Below are 18,040 nucleotides of genomic sequence, written 5' to 3'. Positions count from 1 at the left end.
AGAAGACAACAGGGTGAGAGGTTTTAGTGCTGCGGTGAGCAAACTACGGCCCGCGGGCTGGATCCGGCCCCTCAGGGCTTTGGATCCCACCGGGGTGATTGCCCCCTATGGTGCCGCAAGCCCGATCCCTGGAGCTGCATTGGGGTGGGGGGGTCGGAGGGGCAGAGGACTCCCTGCGTTGCCCTTGCCTCCAGGCACTGCCCCCCACAGCTCCCATTGGCCGGGAATGGGGAACCATGGCCAATAGGAGCTTCGGGGGAGGTACCTGGAGGCGTGGCAAGGGCAGCGCACGAAGCCCTGTGCCCCCCTCCTCCCAGGGGCCAGGCAGGGACGTAGTGCTGGCTGCTTCCTGGAGCAGCACGGCGTGGGGCCAGGGCAGGCCGGGAGCCTGCCCTGGCCCTGGTGCGCGCTGCTGCCACCCTGGAGCCCAAACCCCTCCTGCACCCCACCCCCCCAACTCCCTGCACCTCACACCCCTCCTGCACCCCAGCTCCCTGCCCTGAGCCCCCTGCTGCACCCTGCACTTGCGTGCACCCCAACTCTCTGCTCTGAGCTCCCTCCCGCAGTCCACACCCCTCCTGCACCCCTGCTCTGAGCTCCCTCCTGCAGTCCGCACCCCTCCTGCACCCCTGCCCTGAGCTCCCTCCTGCAGTCCGCACCCCTCCTGCACCCCTGCCCTGAGACCCCTCATACACCGTGCATGCCTCCTCTGCCGCAATCCCTTGCCATGAGCCCATTCCTGTACACTGCACCCCCTCCTGCACCCAAACCCCCTGCCCTGAGCTCCCTCCTGCAGTCCGCACCCCTCCTGAATCCCTGCCCTGAGCCCCCTCATGCACCGCAACCCCCTTCCCTGAGCCCCCTCATACACTCCGCACCCCTCTTCTGCCCCAGTCCCTTGCCCTGAGCCCGTTCCTGCACACCGCACCCCCTCCCACACCCTGCACTCCGTTCTGCACCCCAACCCCCTGCCCTGGCCTTGCATACAATTTCCCCACCCAGATATGGCCCTTGGCCCAAAAAGTTTGCCCACCCCTGTTTTAGTGCTTCTAAAAGTAAGAGAATAACGCTGTGACAGTAATTCATATCTGATCTGGGATCTCTCTGCTGTTCTACAATTGGACCTCTGCGTAGCAATAAACTGCAAATATGGTCAAATTGTGGTTGTTTTGTGGTGAACACAAAGACCCATTAGTGGCTATATTAAAACCAACAGACTTACTTCTCTTGTAATCCAAAACAGAGATTTGAACAGAGGTGAAAAGCTGCTGTGACAATCAGTAATGTGCCCTGGCTTCTGGGAGATGCTTAGTCAAGAAAAGAAAAGGAGTACTTGTGGCACCTTAGAGACTAACCAATTTATTTGAGCATAAGCTTTCGTGAGCTACAGCTCACTTCATCGGATGCTGTAGCTCACGAAAGCTTATGCTCAAATAAATTGGTTAGTCTCTAAGGTGCCACAAGTACTCCTTTTCTTTTTGCGAATACAGACTAACACGGCTGTTACTCTGAAATTAGTCAAGAAAGGAAGTGTGGTATTTCCATTAAAGAATCAGTCTTGAATCTAAATGTTCCCTAACTGGATTTTTAATTCTGATGTATACAAAAATCACCACAAGGGGCTAGATAAACAACACTCATCTACACAGTACTAGATACATTGTCCAGATATATAATTATAACACTTTCTAATAGGGTTAGAGATGCCAGTTCAGTATAATTTTACTGGACCTTACATACAAGAACGCGATGGCTAAGAGAGCTTTAAAAGGGAAAAAGTGGGAAAAAATCTTTCCATTAAAATCAATAAGCTGTAAAGTATGCTTATTTTAATCAGTTCAGGAACTCCTTTGAGGAGTTGTAATTAATGGTGTTATATAATCTGAGAAAATTTATGTGAAACCTGTATACTTCCAGCTTCCTTTATGAGTCCTCCTAATGAGCCATCAGATTCTTGGCAGCTTTGACCAACTTGCAGACAGATTACATGATCACTCTGGCTCTTCAGAACACTTCAAAGATTGATAGCATACATAGCAAATTCTAACAATCTTTTCCTGCCAGCTGACTAACACAAACCAGTTTCCAATACATAAATATCAGTGAGCAGTTTTTACTTACAATAGTTTAGCCCTACACAGCTGCAAAATAACACAAGCAAAACATGAATAAAACTCAACGGAATCTGTTCTTATTCCTAATTAGGTCTTTCTCTGAGTCCAGTATAATGGAGTTACAAAAGTGATATACCATTGCTAAAGCCATTTGTTTGTCAAGGTTTGGAAAATGACAACAAAATCCATGCCATCCTGGATATATAACACAAATTACAGGGAAAATGACAAATCAATAAATACAGGTTTTAAAGTCCCTGTCATATCATCAACATGCTCATGCCTTGGTCATCACTTGTCTGGATTATTATAACCACCTCCTCTGCTTATCTTCAAAATGCTGCTTCTAAATCTTTCCAAATTCCATTAAAATCCTTTTCCTCTCTTGTTCCAACCATACCACTACTGCCTTTCTTGATTTTCTATCTTTTATTTAATCATATTCAAGCTCCCCATTCTTACCTTCAGAGTCCTATACAATCTCGCCCCTACCTAAATTTCTGTCATAAGTTCATTCTACTTACTCTCCTGCTCCATACGATCGTTCCTTTCTCCTGTTTTCAGCATGATACCTTTTCTCATGTTGCGTTCACGACACTTAGAACAGTCTCCCATTTTTTTCTGCTAACAGCCCTGTCTCTCCTCCTTCTGTCTCTTCTTTAAAGCCCATTTCTTACAGAAATCCTTTCTACATTTATCTCTTCACCACTGTGTTTTGTCTTGTCTGCATTAGGTCCCAATCCAAGGGTGATTTAAATCAGTGGGATCTTGCAGGGTGTGTCTGTCTGAGTGGATCCCTCTGCAAGATCAGGACCTTATACCGCAAGCTGTCTAGGGCATGGATCATGTCTTAGTGTGAGTTGTGTACAACATTCTGTACATTTACAGTGCTGAATATATATCCCAATGAAGATATATCTTAAGGCAGAATTTTCACATTTTAACTTTTATACCAAGAGGCAAGGCAAGTATCGCTAGTAGAAAAAAACTCCCCCCCCGCCCCCCCGCAAGTACCATACTCTTGACATTACAAAGGCCAAGTACACTGTAATTTTAAACTTTTTATTTAATTATAAACCATAAAATGCCTTAATAAAAATTATTTACCTTGCTTTAAAAGCAAGGTCTACCTGATCTACCTGACTATTGGCTGAGGGCTTGGAGTCTGACCTGATGCCAAGCAACCTATGTTCATTTTGTAAGTACTGTAGTAATAATAGTAATAAATCATAATTTTTTTTGCTAAGATCTTTCATCTCGAAAGATCTCCAGATGCTTTATAGAGTTGATGGGCAGCAATCACTCAACCTCCTTTGAGGTGGAACACAGCAGTCACTGCACCAGCAATACTTTTTAGGCAGGTAACTGATTAATAATAATATGATTATAGATCTAACTGTAATAGATATAATTGATTATGATCATAGTTTTAATAATAAGATCATAGAAGTTAGAGATGGAAAATCCATCATTAGATCATGAAACCCATTGTCCTGAAAGTACAGGATAAAAAAAGATGGTCCCTTAATAGATGTATTGGATATTAACTAGACACATTAGATCTTATTCCAAAAGCCAGTAAGAAGGCACATACAGGTGAATTATTTTATCATATCTGTGTGTATATTTTTATTTAAGTAGGGTGTGTAAGTGTGCATATATATATTTCTACACACCCTACTTAAAACGTTTAAAATTACAGTGTACTTGGCCTTTGTAATGTCAAGAATGTACAGAATGTTGTACACAACTCACACTAAGACATGATCCATGCCATTCTGTACATCTACAGTGCTGAATAGATACATCACAATGATAACGTTAGGCAGAATTTTCACATTTTAACTTTTGTACCAAGAGGCAAGCATCGCTAGTAGAAGAAATTTTTCTCCCCCCAACCATACATTTTCAGAATTTTTTCCGTAAAGTTACTTGTTACTATTCACGTAGGGCTGAATCATGCTCCCTTTGATGTCATGAGAACATAATAATGGCCCTACTGAGTCAGACCAAGGGTCCCGTCAGGAAATGCCAAAGATAAGGATGCCCATGTAATCTTAGAGTAAATCTGCCTCTTTCTGTGTACACATTGTAATACTCATTACTTCATTACTCAGAAATAGTGATTGTGTAAGTGCAATATAACATAATTTCTTTTCTTCTTTTTTCAGTCTAACATCTTTTCTTTTTGAGGTCCGGATAACAGCACCCACAATATCCCCAGTCCACCCTTGAAGCACAACAGGTAGAAAGAACATTGAACCAGAAATATGTCGTCAGACTAGAGTGTGAAAGAAAAAGTTGCATTAGAAATGGAATACAAGAAAGTTGTCCAACAAGTTGGGCAAAATTTATGATCCTTTGAGTATAATACAGTGGATTATATTCTGCTTTCATTAGCCAGTGTGAATCTGAATGAATTCTACTGAACAAAATGCAGAAAGGCTGGATTTGTTCTGTTATAGATAAGAGCACAATCTGGCCTGGTATGTTTTTTGGATATTTTCACACAGAATACTTTCTGCTTTTACTTTAAACAATTATGGAAACTATATTTCCTGTATTTATTTCCTTAGCCTTTTAAATTGCTCCCTTTCACCTGGATCAGAGCACCCATAGAAAATAAGGGCATGTCTTCACTAGCAACGTTAAAGTGGCACCGCTTTAACATGGCTCTGTAGTTCCAGCACCAGCATTGGGAGAGAGGTCTCCCAGCGCTATAAAAAAAACCACCTCCATGAGGGGAGTAGCTCCCAGCACTGTCTACACTGCTGCGTTACAGCGCTGAAACATGCAGCACTCAGGGGGGTGGTTTTTTACACCTTTGAATGAGAAAGTTGCAGCGCTGTAAAGTGTCAGTGTAGACAAGCCCTTAGACACATAAATACTTATCTTGCTGCCTCTGCTAGAGGTAGAAAAAAAGAATCATCCCCCACAAAGAAGCATCCTAACTCTCATTTCTCCATCAATGCCAGTTACTTACCACCCCCATCTCTTATCTCCCCACCCTTCTTATCCCCTCAAGCAAATATCTGAAAAAAGACATCGGCTTTGCACTGTGCTCTGAAGACAAGGAGATTCATGGTTTGTTGGGCCAGCTTGAGATACTTATTAAAGTACCCCTTCTATACACACATAAAGATTGCCTGGAAAACAGCTCCATCAAATTTAAACCAAGGGACTATCACTTAAAACGTGTCAGTTGAGTTGAATTCTTTCAGGAGATTATGGGGGAGACAGGCTGTCTCCACGTGTAAAATACAGAGCCAGTGAAACTCAGGAAACTCTGCTTTCATAATAAAAATCCATATGTCCCCCAGGCCATTTGTTTTATTAATTATTATTTTTAATTGTAAGCCCGCACTGTATAATCATTTATCCTTAATGTTATGGTCAGAACAACCACTTTAGGATGGCATAGGAAAAAAGAAAAAAACATTCAAAACAAATGCACATATATACATCAGGAAACACAAAACAACTCTCACACCTACAAGGCAACTGTGAGAGTAGTGCCATTTAAGTTCTCAACCAGGGGTACGTTTACCCCTGGAGGCACGCAGAGGTCTTCCATGGGGTACATCAACTCATCTAGATATTTGCCTACTTTTACAACAAACTATATAAAAAGCAGTAGCGAAGCCAGTACAAACTAAAATTTCATAAATGACTTATTTATACTGCTCTATATACTATAACACTGAAATGTAAATACAATGTTTATATTCCAATTGATTTATTTTATAATTATATGGTAAGAACGAGAAAGTACACAATTTTTCAGTTATAGTGTGCAGTGATACTTTTGTATATTTATGTCTGATTTTGTAAGTAGTTTTTCAATGAGGTGTAACTTGGGGGTGTTCAAGACAAATCAGACTCCTGCAAGGAGTACAATAGTCTGGAAAAGTTGAGAGCCACTGATTTAAGACATATCTAGTGCTATGTTTAATTGTACAGTCCTTAGATACTCTGGATTAATTCTCATTGACTTCAGTGGGGCCACAATTTCACTCTGTGATGATAGGTGCCTTAGAAATAACCACAGAGAGATGTGAGGAAATGTTTAAAATGTATTTAATTAGTTTAAGGTAATACACAGCACCACTAGATGGTGTTCTGCAGCTGTTCTATTCGCATATTCTAATCCATGGGCAGATAAGTGACAGCACTACTTTATTGATTGAAACATATGATATACACTGTATGACATGGAAAACAGATGAGGACCAGTTCTGCAGTTCACACAGAATAGCACCAGCATAATAAATAATGATAATTGATTTACATAATTTGTGCAAAATATGCTCTTATTTGATAAATATTGATATCAATATCACTTTGGTTTGCTAAAAATGTCAGATTGAAAGATGGAATTTCCTAATTATGGAATATAATGAAGTACGATTACAAATTACAAACTGATTAAAAAAAAGATTCTGAACATCCACTCTACACTTTAGAATGTATCTACTTTGAGATTTGAACAGCACCAACACACACTGCCAGTACTTGACAAATAACCCTAAATAATAATAGATATAGTGTAACCTTTTGCCATTTCAAGATTTTGTCTTTGTGGGACATGAGCTTTCAATTTTTTTCTGATTCTGAGATTGGCTTTGTTTTTTCATATTAATCCTCAATTAGATAATCTATTGGGTGGCAAATATGGAATTGTCAATAGCAGGTAAACTAAAGACAGAGAACTCAACAAAGCCCAAGCAATACTAGGATATTTAGCAGCTTTTACATTAATTCTAAATCCATCTGTGATGAGGTCAGTGGGCAAAGGGGTAATTCAGAGCAGGCAATGGCAGGAATTGTCCATTGGGGGAGTAAGGTTCAGATACCTGTAATTAATTATGTCATGATCCCATGGTATACTATGACAGTGCAAATCCTAATCCAAGCATGGGGCCTGAATAACTGCCCGCAGCACTGAACTGATTCATAGGGTGGGACCAGGATACTTCATTCTGTTGCCAAGGATTTGCTCCACTGTCACCATTGTTACCTTAGGGTTGCAGCACCCCTGCATCTCGACCACTTCACTCCAGTAGGATGGGGCCAAGCATGCCTAGCGAAGCTCATTGATCCAACACCTCCTCCCTTGATCTGACCTCTCCTAAAGCACCCAGGCATGCTGGGAATCCAGGATTCCCATGGAGAACAATTCACAGGTGGCAGGGGATACAGATCCTCTATGTGGGCTTCTGGCATCTTGCCTTTCTCCTTCCATGAAACAGAACTGCTCTGGTTAAGGTCTCCAGGGCTGCAGAGAGGGGAGCTGCAGGATTTGCCACTATGGGGTCAGTTTGTTCTGAGGACTTGGATTTTCCCTGACATAGGATCCACACCATCTCGGGCATTGAGGGGGGAGAAGGAGGAGATGGACCTGAGAGGTAATGAACACCCTCATCTCATATTAGTTTCAATAGATATTGAGGGCGCTGAGCACAGGCAGCAGATGCCCAAATCTTCACAGGATTGGGCCCAAGAAGAAGAAGGGGGGGTGAGTGGCACGCAGAGTCCTAACACACATTATAGTTTGGCATGGTATAAAGGTTTTATTGGCATGAGTTTGGGATGGCCACATTATTCATGAGTGGCAAAACAAAATGTACAGCAATTACCATTTTATGTAACAGAGCAAGACACTGTGTTCTCACTGCCAGGGAGACTTTGTGTTTGTTCTTTCTTATTTTTTTGTTTTGTTTTCTTTAATCTAAAATAAGTCATCCAGACTGAACATTCTTGTTTTGGTCTGTACATGGAGAAGACATAACAATGTTAGCTGAGCTCATTTTTAAAACCAAATTAAACTAACAGATATTTTCTTAGGACCACACGGGGATTCCCCTGACATATGGAAATTATCAAAATATATAGTGGGCATGGAAAGGGTATGGCTGGAATGCAGTTGCACATGTGTTATCCTGACCAGGGGCCTTTGCAGACCCTTACAGCCTGACAAAGTTTAGAGCAGCCCTGAATCCTTTGACTGGCAGTGTTAGTACAACGGGCTTTCACTCAAGATTTCTGGTCTTTTAAACTTCTGCTTGGGCTAGACATAGTGAGTGTTCATGCTCTCTCAAGAGAATTCTGCATTTCAAACTGTGATCTTGCCTAGACCTTGTATGTGCAAAGAAAAGTGGAAAGTGAGGACAAAAAATAATGAACATTTCAGATCCTTCAAAAGGATTCATTTTGCTTCTAGAAATGAGTGATAGCTCCTGCACTTAATTACAACAGAATGACTGATTGCTCTGTCCAATGTCTCCTGCTAACCACATCTGGTGTCTCTCTCCTTTCCCCCATCATCCTAAGGGTGAGGATGTACCTGCCCGTAGTGTGGGTGGATAAAGGAAGAAGTGGGAGAAAGGTACAGGAAACTTTCCTCCATACTGCAACTCCTTCTCTGGTACCAGTACAATTGGTATCCTGATCACAGGAACAGCTTCCTGCTAATGCCTTCTGGTGCACAACCTAGTCCAAAGGGAGGAGGAAAAACGCTTGGCCATGCTCCAGCCATTCTCCTTCTGTAACTAACTCTTGCAATTTTATCATGAGGTTTTTTTATATTATATTTGGTGCTTTTCTTAAAGCCCCAGCTCCTCAGGTCATATGATTAAAGCCCCAGCGCCTTAGGTCATAGGAAAATTTTACCTTTCATTAAAAAATAAAAATTTGCAGAGGAAAGCTTGAAAACATTAAAGGAGACAACTTTTAAAAGAAAGTTATTTTTAAAAATCTCAGGAGTTTTCAGCCAATCTCATGATTTTGCAGGAGGCTGACTTATGATTTTTTAACTATTGGGATTGGCTATACTGCATCTTCACCCAGGAAGTCTGGCTGGTCCAATGTGCAGAGGAGAGAATGGTGTACCTTGTCAATGGGTAGTGTAGCAGGTGTATGCCCACTGTACAGCATGGAGTACTGGGAAGCACAGCAGACTAATGTGCCAGATACATACCCAGGCTCCGTGTCGGGCTGGTATTACCCATACTGAAACCCACACCATGTTGTCTTTACGGCTATCGTTACCTACACTAGCTTACTCCAAGCTAGCTAGAGTAGGTCAGCCTGTGCACAGCTTTTGCTGTGTAGACATACCCAAAATGATTATGAGTGTGCATCCTAGATGCTAAAGGTGCTGTTAGAGCTTCACTTGGATTGTGTAAATTGGCTCCAGGCCTGGTTCTGGCAAGGAGATAAATACATTCTCATTAACATTTATTTAGAGTGTCTGCTCAACTTTAGTGAAAACTAGGTAAAAGACAGGAAAGGAAGTTACCCATTTAAAAGTCACACTGTACATTTTGAAAGGGGATTTATTTATTTTAAAGCAGCTTGCTGAATTCTGTGCAACAGTAATCCAGTAGCTACTGAGGAGCATTCCAATGGAAGATATGGCTATGATAAATAATCAGTTGATATGGATGCCAACTTCCCACCAAAGACAGTCCAGTTAAGAGATGGATATCAAATAACAGTGATGTGTGTCATAGAATAAGCCCCATAAAAAAAAAAAGATCAGATAGCATATTGACTCTGACAATAATATAATGAAGAGATGTATCAAAGAATTTCTGTATAAACCAAGATTGGAAAGGGTAGATATACAATATGTGATATCGAGCTTGATCCAGCAAACTTTGAGCGCACAGAGTTCCTATTGAATTCAATTAGAGTTTTGAAGATGGTGGGGTTGCAGGAGTGGGCTCTTGAATTCTGCTCGGTCAGCAAACAACAGCATCATAAACTTTAATTGTGGCACATGCTGGGTGACCAGAAACATACTTATTTCCTGGAGGCAGCCCCCAACTTCCCTCGCCATTCATTTATAATCACGGAATATAAATATTTTGATACTTATGTTTGTATATGTGTCTATTATAATAGTATGTACAAGTTTTATTGGCATGACTTTGGGTTGTCTGCATTGCCCATGAGTAGCAAAGCCACATGTGACTGATTCAGGTCATCCCACAGAACTTCATCACGCTTTCTCCACATATCACACATGTTGCAGAAAAACTATTTAATTTTTTTTTCCAAATTCCTCCATTTGTAAAACAAGTTGCTTTGGTTACTATGAGTCCTACTGCTCAGAATTCAGAGCCATTAACAACTTCTAAAAATAAGTTAAAATAGTTTTTGTATACCTACAAATGCCATATTTTTAGGGTAGAATATCTTCGGTGCTGGGTCCTACTGGAAAGCTGAAAATCACGAGTACTGCCAGGACAAATATTCCCACTGCTCAGGGTAGTATTGTTTTTTTGTGTTTTTTTTGGGGGGGGGAGGGGGGGGGAGGCAATCACATTTTGTGGAGCTGAATGAAACATTTTACCTGTGGATTTAAAAAAAAGTTGAATGTTTGAAGCCTGCTGCAGGTTTGTAATGTCAGAATAAGTCCCATGGGAGATACATTATGGCCCAACTCTGCCCTCCTTATTCAGTGAGAATACTCGCTGGGTATGGTGCTACCCAACAGAGAACGAATGGCAAAATCCAGCTCGAAATGCATTTATCACATGGACATCAACTCCAAATGAGCTTTTAAGTAGCTATGTGTACACTGCAATAAAACACTTGCAGCTGGTCCATATCAGCTGACTCAGGCTCGCGGGCTGTAAAATTGCAGTGTAGACATTCAGCCCAGTTCTGGGACCCGGCGAGGGTCAGCCCAAGCCTCACAAGCCCAAGTCAGGTGACATGGACTAGCCACGGGTGTTTTATTGCAGTGTAATCATACGCTTGATAGCCCCAGCCCTACAAACACTTATGCTTGTAAGTAGAGTCAGAATTCAAATGCACAAAGCTGCATATATGAGTAAGTGTTTGCAGGATGAGGACCTACATTTATATTCATACACAGACATATTAATTTCTATTTGATGATCTAAAATTGGTCACCTTAGGCTTTTTATTCAAAACTACCCTTTGATTATGCACAATTTTGTGAAAAATCATTAAACCCTTTGCTATTCATTACTTAAATTGCTATTGATTATTGGTGTAAGTAGTTTCCTTTTTAACGCCCTCTCCCCCCACCCCATAATGCTTTTTGTACCATAGAAAGCCTTTAAACAATGAATGTGTAAGAAACGTATCTGAGATTGATATTCATGTAACTGTACATTCTTGAGAATAAAACTGAAGATAACAGATTAATCAGATTGAGGAACCAGTATTTTAGAAATCAATTTTGCAGAGAATAGTCAGTAAAGTGTCAAACAACTTCATCAAATCAGTGAATACAGCCTATGTAAACAACCTTTGATCAGCATCTTCCATAATATCATTACTAACTCTAGTTATAGCTGTAATTGTATAGCATGATGAGTGAAAGACAGATTGAAACCAATTTAAAACTGTGTTTTTTCAAGTGAAAATTAATTTGTTGACTGAAGAATACCTATATAATTTTAGAGATGATCAGACATAATAAAACAGAACTATATTTTTTTCAACTTGCGTATGGAGCCAGATTTCTACACAAAGTCACTCACCTTCTTTCATCTCCTTATTACTTTCCCAGTAAAGTGACATATTAAACAAGGCTGTAAGTAGTTGATAATTTTAAAAAACTGCGTATTTTAAAAATCTAGCATTTGGCTGATCAAAGAACTGAATATGAAGAGTAAAGACTGGACTCAGGATTAATGTGCAGAAGACTAAAATCATGTTCACTGGAAACATGGAAGAAGAAAATATCCTAGTAAATGGAAAAATATGAAACATTACCAAGGAATGTGCCTGTCTGGGTCAGCTAATACTCACAATTCCAAATCAAGATGATTTGGCACTCTTCAGTAAGTAGTACCACTGAACCTAATGGTACTGATCACATAAGTAAGGACTGCTCACATGAGTAAGACTTTGCAAGATCTGGTCCTTTACAGAAAAGAAACAAGCCTGAACACTGATTTTGTAGGAGACACAATAACACAACAAAGCTCAACCTTACCTCCTTAGAGCAGTGTTCAAACCAAACCCTACCTGGTACTTGCAGGACGGATATCCATGCTTGAATCTGAGCCTCTCTTTACAAAGGGTGAACGAAAAGCTAAGAAATAAACTCAAACTGAGAGCTGTTTGGAATCTGGATTAAGATCCAAATTGTCGTAACCCAGGCACATCTCTAATTCAAGTTATGATGGAGATAACTCCAAAAGCTGGACAGTAAGAAAAAAAGAACCATCCTTCGAATTTTGACGGGATTAGATTGTGACTTGGACTACATGTTCACGCAGGGAAATAAAGGACAGCATGAACCCCTCTGCACAGCCAATGACGATGCTGGGTCCCAGCATGCAGGAATGCACAGATGCTGTATAGCTGCTATTGCTCTGCTAGAGCAGCTGGGCAGGAAACAGTAAAGCTGTGGCTCTGTTCCAGTGTGCCAACCCACACGGTTGACCTGAACTCAGTGTAGAAATGTATTGCTAGGGTAAGCCAGTACTACTCCCATGGAGTAAGAGGGATGCAAGGAGGGCATTGTGACTCAGAGGAGTGAGGGTGCTTGAGGCACAATGCCTGCCAGGGCTATTCCTGGGGTGGTGTAGCTCGCATATCACTTGGCTCAGAGCGGTGCATAAAGACACAATCAAGCCCAAAATTTGGATCGGGATAAAAAAATTCTTGAAGTTCAGGGTAAGGGTGTTGGGATGGTGGCTGTTGGATCAGGAGTCTCTGTAGTCAAGGATAAATAATCAAATGGTCTATAAGATGTCTAAACAGTGTGACTAGCTCTCCAGGGAAATTTAGTAAGAAAGTGAACATTAATAAAAGAATAATCAAATAAAGATGTGTCCAATAGGAAGTAATTTATGTACAGTTAAATAACAGTGTAAATGGTAACATCTAATACACTCAGACATGGGATAGACTACTAAGGGAAATAGCAGAACCCCTTTCATTTGGGACATTTAAAACTAGACAGGACAAAACACTAGAAAAATGTAGTGTAGCAAACAGTCCTGCACTGGCATGGCAAGGAGATAGATTAGGTGGATGAACAGAGTTCTTCCAAGTCTAATTTTTATGTTTCACCACAGTACATTGTAACAGTACTGTTCAAATATTACACAAGAGGACTACCCTTATAAAACACCAAAATGTTTAGCTGTTCGAGTGTTCAGTTACCAGCACTCTCAAGCACTTTCAAATTAGTCATTAGTGTTCTTATCAGTTTAGAAACTCCAGCCTACCTTAGCTGTTTGCCTACGTTTATCCAAAATTAACAATTGTGGGGGAAATCTTGAATCACTGAGGTCAATGGCAAAATTTCCATTCACTTAATGGTGACAGAATTTCAGCCCTGCTGGTACCACTGAAGTGTCTTGCCTCTACAGTAACTAATTATCGTGGCCCAAAATTTCTGTCAAAACCTACATCTCTATAAACTGCCAGTATCTGTTTTACATTTGGATTACATTTTTCTAACCTTCCTTGTGTCAATTTGTAGGCTTTTATTCCATCTGGGGGGAGGGTCCCCCATGGGACAAACATTAAAAAGTTTGCATTTTGTGTTCCAACTTTATTGATGATTTTTGTTTCCCTGTATATTGCCTTCCCATTTCCCAAATGAACATCCTCTTTTCAATTCCTGTTCTCATTAGGTTTTAGGCCTGTCCTCTATATTGACCTGGTTATTAAAAAAAAACCACCGCCCCCCCCCCCCCACACACACTTTTTTTTCCTTTTTAGAAAATGCAAGTAAAATTTCTACAATATTTAAGTCCAGTTTGGTTATTTGTGGCCTGTTCATTTCATTACACAATTTCTTAGTTCTGAAAAGTGGGAATGTGAACTGAGAAGACTGTATTTTAACTGAATACTTTCAAACCTCATGAGATTTTCCTCCATCAAACAGAACCTTCATCTTAATTATCCTTAATTCTTTCCACTTTGCAAATAAAGGATCCCTTAGTTCCTTTGGAAGATGAAGATTAGAGCTAAGAGACTGGAGTGGAGATATTCGTGTTTCATTTTGCAGTACTTTAAACACCTTCTTCCAGATAGTAAATCCACTGTTAATTACTACAGAGTGTATAATATTAGATATCGCTCTTCTGAAAAGACTGAACAGAATGCTCCTTAAATTATACTGATGTCAGATTTCTTGTGCCATTTGATATGAGGATTTAGACTATTAGTAAACTAGATTGTTCAAAAAATTGTATATGGAATATCCAGTAACAAATTTAAAAGCTGCTGTCAACATGGAGTGACTTTTCAGATTTTTTTAAAATGTGCTATCCTACTACATTCCTAATCTTTATGTACAATTACCACAACTGTGTGTGAAAAACATTGTGGCTGAGATTTGCAAAGGTGCTAAAAGGATTTGGATGGAATGGGAAGACCCAATCCCATAGGCATCTTTTGAAAGTTGCAGGTGATGTTTGCATGGACAAGTAGCCATATCGATGCATAACTGTCCATCTATTATGGCAACTGCACACAAAATTAAGTATGTGATTCTGAAAATCAAGTCTATAGTATTATGAGACCAACTCTTGGTAGTTTATTAATTTACAATAAATTTAGGAGTTAAACTAGACCAGAGTTTAACATACCAATCCCATTCAGAATGTTTAAAGAAAAAAGATCACCTCCTTGAGCCAAAAGCTAGTAGGATCCTCTTGGGGAGCAGAGGCAAATGTTCTATGAACCTCAGTCCTTGTGCTGGTATTCGCTCCAGCAGAATATGGTACAACAGTTTGGGACAGAACTCAGCACATACACCTCATTGATTCGAAGCTGAATACAGCCACCTGAATCATTAGTGACTGCCTTAGCCACACATTATCATCTAATTTACATGTTAGCTTATCTAGCTCCTCCAAATCTTCAATGAGATGCCATCACCCTTAAAAGTGCAGAGAGGGCTATGACGAATGAAAATCACCGGCAGCACACAAGGCCAAAAATGATTCCCAACAGGTGCAAATGAGCAATACACACTTCCCACAAGATGATCTGTCCACCTCCAGAAGAAAACATCTACACCTGCAGTTCCTGCTGACTTGCCACAACTGACTTCCTGACATTCTTTTGTGGCAGCCATTCATGCACTCTGTCCAGTGCTGCCAGCCAAGTGCCAATCTTGCATGAACAATGGCATATCAGGAATGACAGCTACATCCTTACAGAGTGCAAGCAACTCTGGGTCAGAGAGGCAGGCAACTTGGTGAACTTTAAAAACCCTCATTTACATCCACTTCTTTGCAACCTGGGACACAGATCCTGGACTAGATTTAACAGGCTATTGACTGGAATGGCTAGATGGCTGTCACATTGCAGAAATTTGGCCTAGCCCAATTTTCACAATGTGACTGTGGGGCAGAAATGATGTAGACAGTCAAACACATAGTGAAGGAGTGCAGTTAGAAGACTAGAGGGTGTACTGCGACACCTTGCTCCTCTAACTGATATAGCAGTCAGATGGCTGAACTGTGTAGATATTGACTTGTGACACAGAGAGAATAAATGTTTGTAAATACTACCAACTTTCTAAAATAATTTGTCTGCAATCAAGATAGCAGTACATATAAGAATTTAGGAAGTACATTCATTTTAAGGTTTTAAAATGGTATCCCTTGGTATCCTGCTGTTAACTGATTTATCTCATTAGACTGACCTCACACTTGGTAAAACAACCCCCATCATTTCATGTATTTATACCTGCTCCTGTATTTTCACTCCATGCATCTGATGAATTGGGTTCTAACCCACGAAAGCTTATGCCCAATCAGAAAACATGCTCCCCTGGTCTTCAAGATCTACATCCAGACCATGGTGATTTCAAGTTATTTAAACCGTTACTTCTTAGTTTGTCTGACATCTCACCATAGTTGCCATTGAGCACAGTGCCAAGGTAGGAAAAATCTGTGAGGAATTAAACGTCTCTGCATAGAGTATTCAACCTGGATGCCCACCATAGGCAGTTAAGGAGTGTCTTCTTACCTTCTTTAATACAAGTTATTAGTACTCACAGCGTTGAAGTCATTTCAAAATATGGAAGTTTTGGGCACCCAGCCCCTCCCCCACTCCAAGATGGAATCCTGAATACTGCCCCATGGCAATTATTAATACATTAACTGTGCATTAGGAGAGCTCTGCCTTGTGTAATATGACTTTCCTATTTTCTCTTCCATCTCTGATGATAGTAGAATTTGTTAGAAAAAGGAGTACAAAACATTCATTGATTTACAACAGTAAGTTGGGCTTAGTTCTGTGATCATTTCTAGAAATCGATGCCTTAGTTTTGCACCCTAAGGGCTGCTTTTGCGCATAAATGCCCCCATTTTCTTCTCTACCTGAATCACAGTGTCCAGCCACTACAAAGAAGATTATGAAGTACTAAGAATGCACACACTTCCCCACCACAGAACAGCAGCAGCAGATCATACTTTGATTTCTTGGGAAAAAACGATTGTAGCTATACTTCCTGTCAGTCCATTCCTTTGAACATAGTCTCTTTATAATTTGGATTTTGAATCTAGTTTAAATGGCAGTTAAAAATTGTATGTGGCCGTTCACAATTAAATTTAGCTTGACAGGTTGGACATCAAAACTAAAAATAAATGACTTCACATCCAAATAATAAGTAATAACAATGTTAGCCTGCATAAGAATAGCAGGACTAGATTCAAATACAATATTAATTTTAGGGATATGAGTGACTAGGGAGAGACAGAGGCAAAGAAACAAATCCTTCATATAGCAATAGTCTCTTCTTATCCCCCAGGCAACTGGCTGCCTTTCACCTCAGCGGCAGAGCAATTATGTGGCATAATGACTGCAGTGCAAATAAGCAGAGAGATTTTATTAAACCAAATGAGCAAATCATCTGCGTATTATTGCGATTTGATTGACAGTGACAAGTGTCGAGCAGGCACGGATGTGAATATGATAAAGAAGCTTGCAGGAAAGCTCTTGATAATGTTACTCTTGATAAAGTTGCTCAGCAAACCACTCTAAGTAAATAAAAGGGAAAGAATATGATGCATATTAATTCACACAGTTTGCAACCTGCCACAGGACTAGAGGAAAAGTTGCAATAGGTTCAGCACATGGTATTTTATATGAATTCCAAAATTGCATTTATGATTCACATAGACTTTACAATAATATATTAATATTAAAAGTAAAGGTCATTCCACATAACAGTTAAGCTGCCTGAGCTTCAACCTTTATATCAATAACAGACTCCTGGGGGAGGAGGGAAGAAACAAGTGGGAATGATCTGAATAATGTAAAAATGTTACTCTGAAGGATTGATGCCTTTAGTTGGGATGTCCATTAACGCATTCCCACTTTCAGGGAACAGTTACATTTCTGACAGGTCAGAAGGATTAAACTTGATCAGAAAGATTAACTTGATACCTTTCACACAATTGTATAGGGGAAGGTGATTAACTGACATGGGGCTTCAGGCCTCCAATGTAACATAATCCACTGTTACACTAATGACTCCCTTATGACATCACAGTGGCACAGATTCTGAAACTCCACATTGTTGCCATCAGTGTGAAACTCTGCATAGTTACTTTTGGCATCCAGATTGAATTAAACCAGGTGACTGGGAGGTTCTCAAAGCAATGCCGGTGTAGAATATTTAAAGGGACAAACTCACCCCAGTGTAATGCCATTGACTTCATGAATGAATTTGAGCTAGCAAGTTTAAGTATACTTTGGGAGTTATGTGAGACATAAATTCCCCCAAAACAAATGTTAGAAAATGTAAATGAGTAATATATCTATGACAGGTTTCAGAGTAGCAGCCATGTAAGTCTGTATCCGCAAAAAGAAAAGGAGTACTTGTGGCACCTTAGAGACTAACAAATTTATTTGAGCATAAGCTTTCGTGAGCTACAGCTCACTTCATCAGATGCATTCAGTGGAAAATA

Source organism: Chelonia mydas, chromosome 12 (genome assembly GCF_015237465.2).
Source record: "Chelonia mydas isolate rCheMyd1 chromosome 12, rCheMyd1.pri.v2, whole genome shotgun sequence".
Classification (NCBI taxonomy): domain Eukaryota; kingdom Metazoa; phylum Chordata; order Testudines; family Cheloniidae; genus Chelonia; species Chelonia mydas.
Note: the sequence above shows the minus strand (reverse complement) of the source record.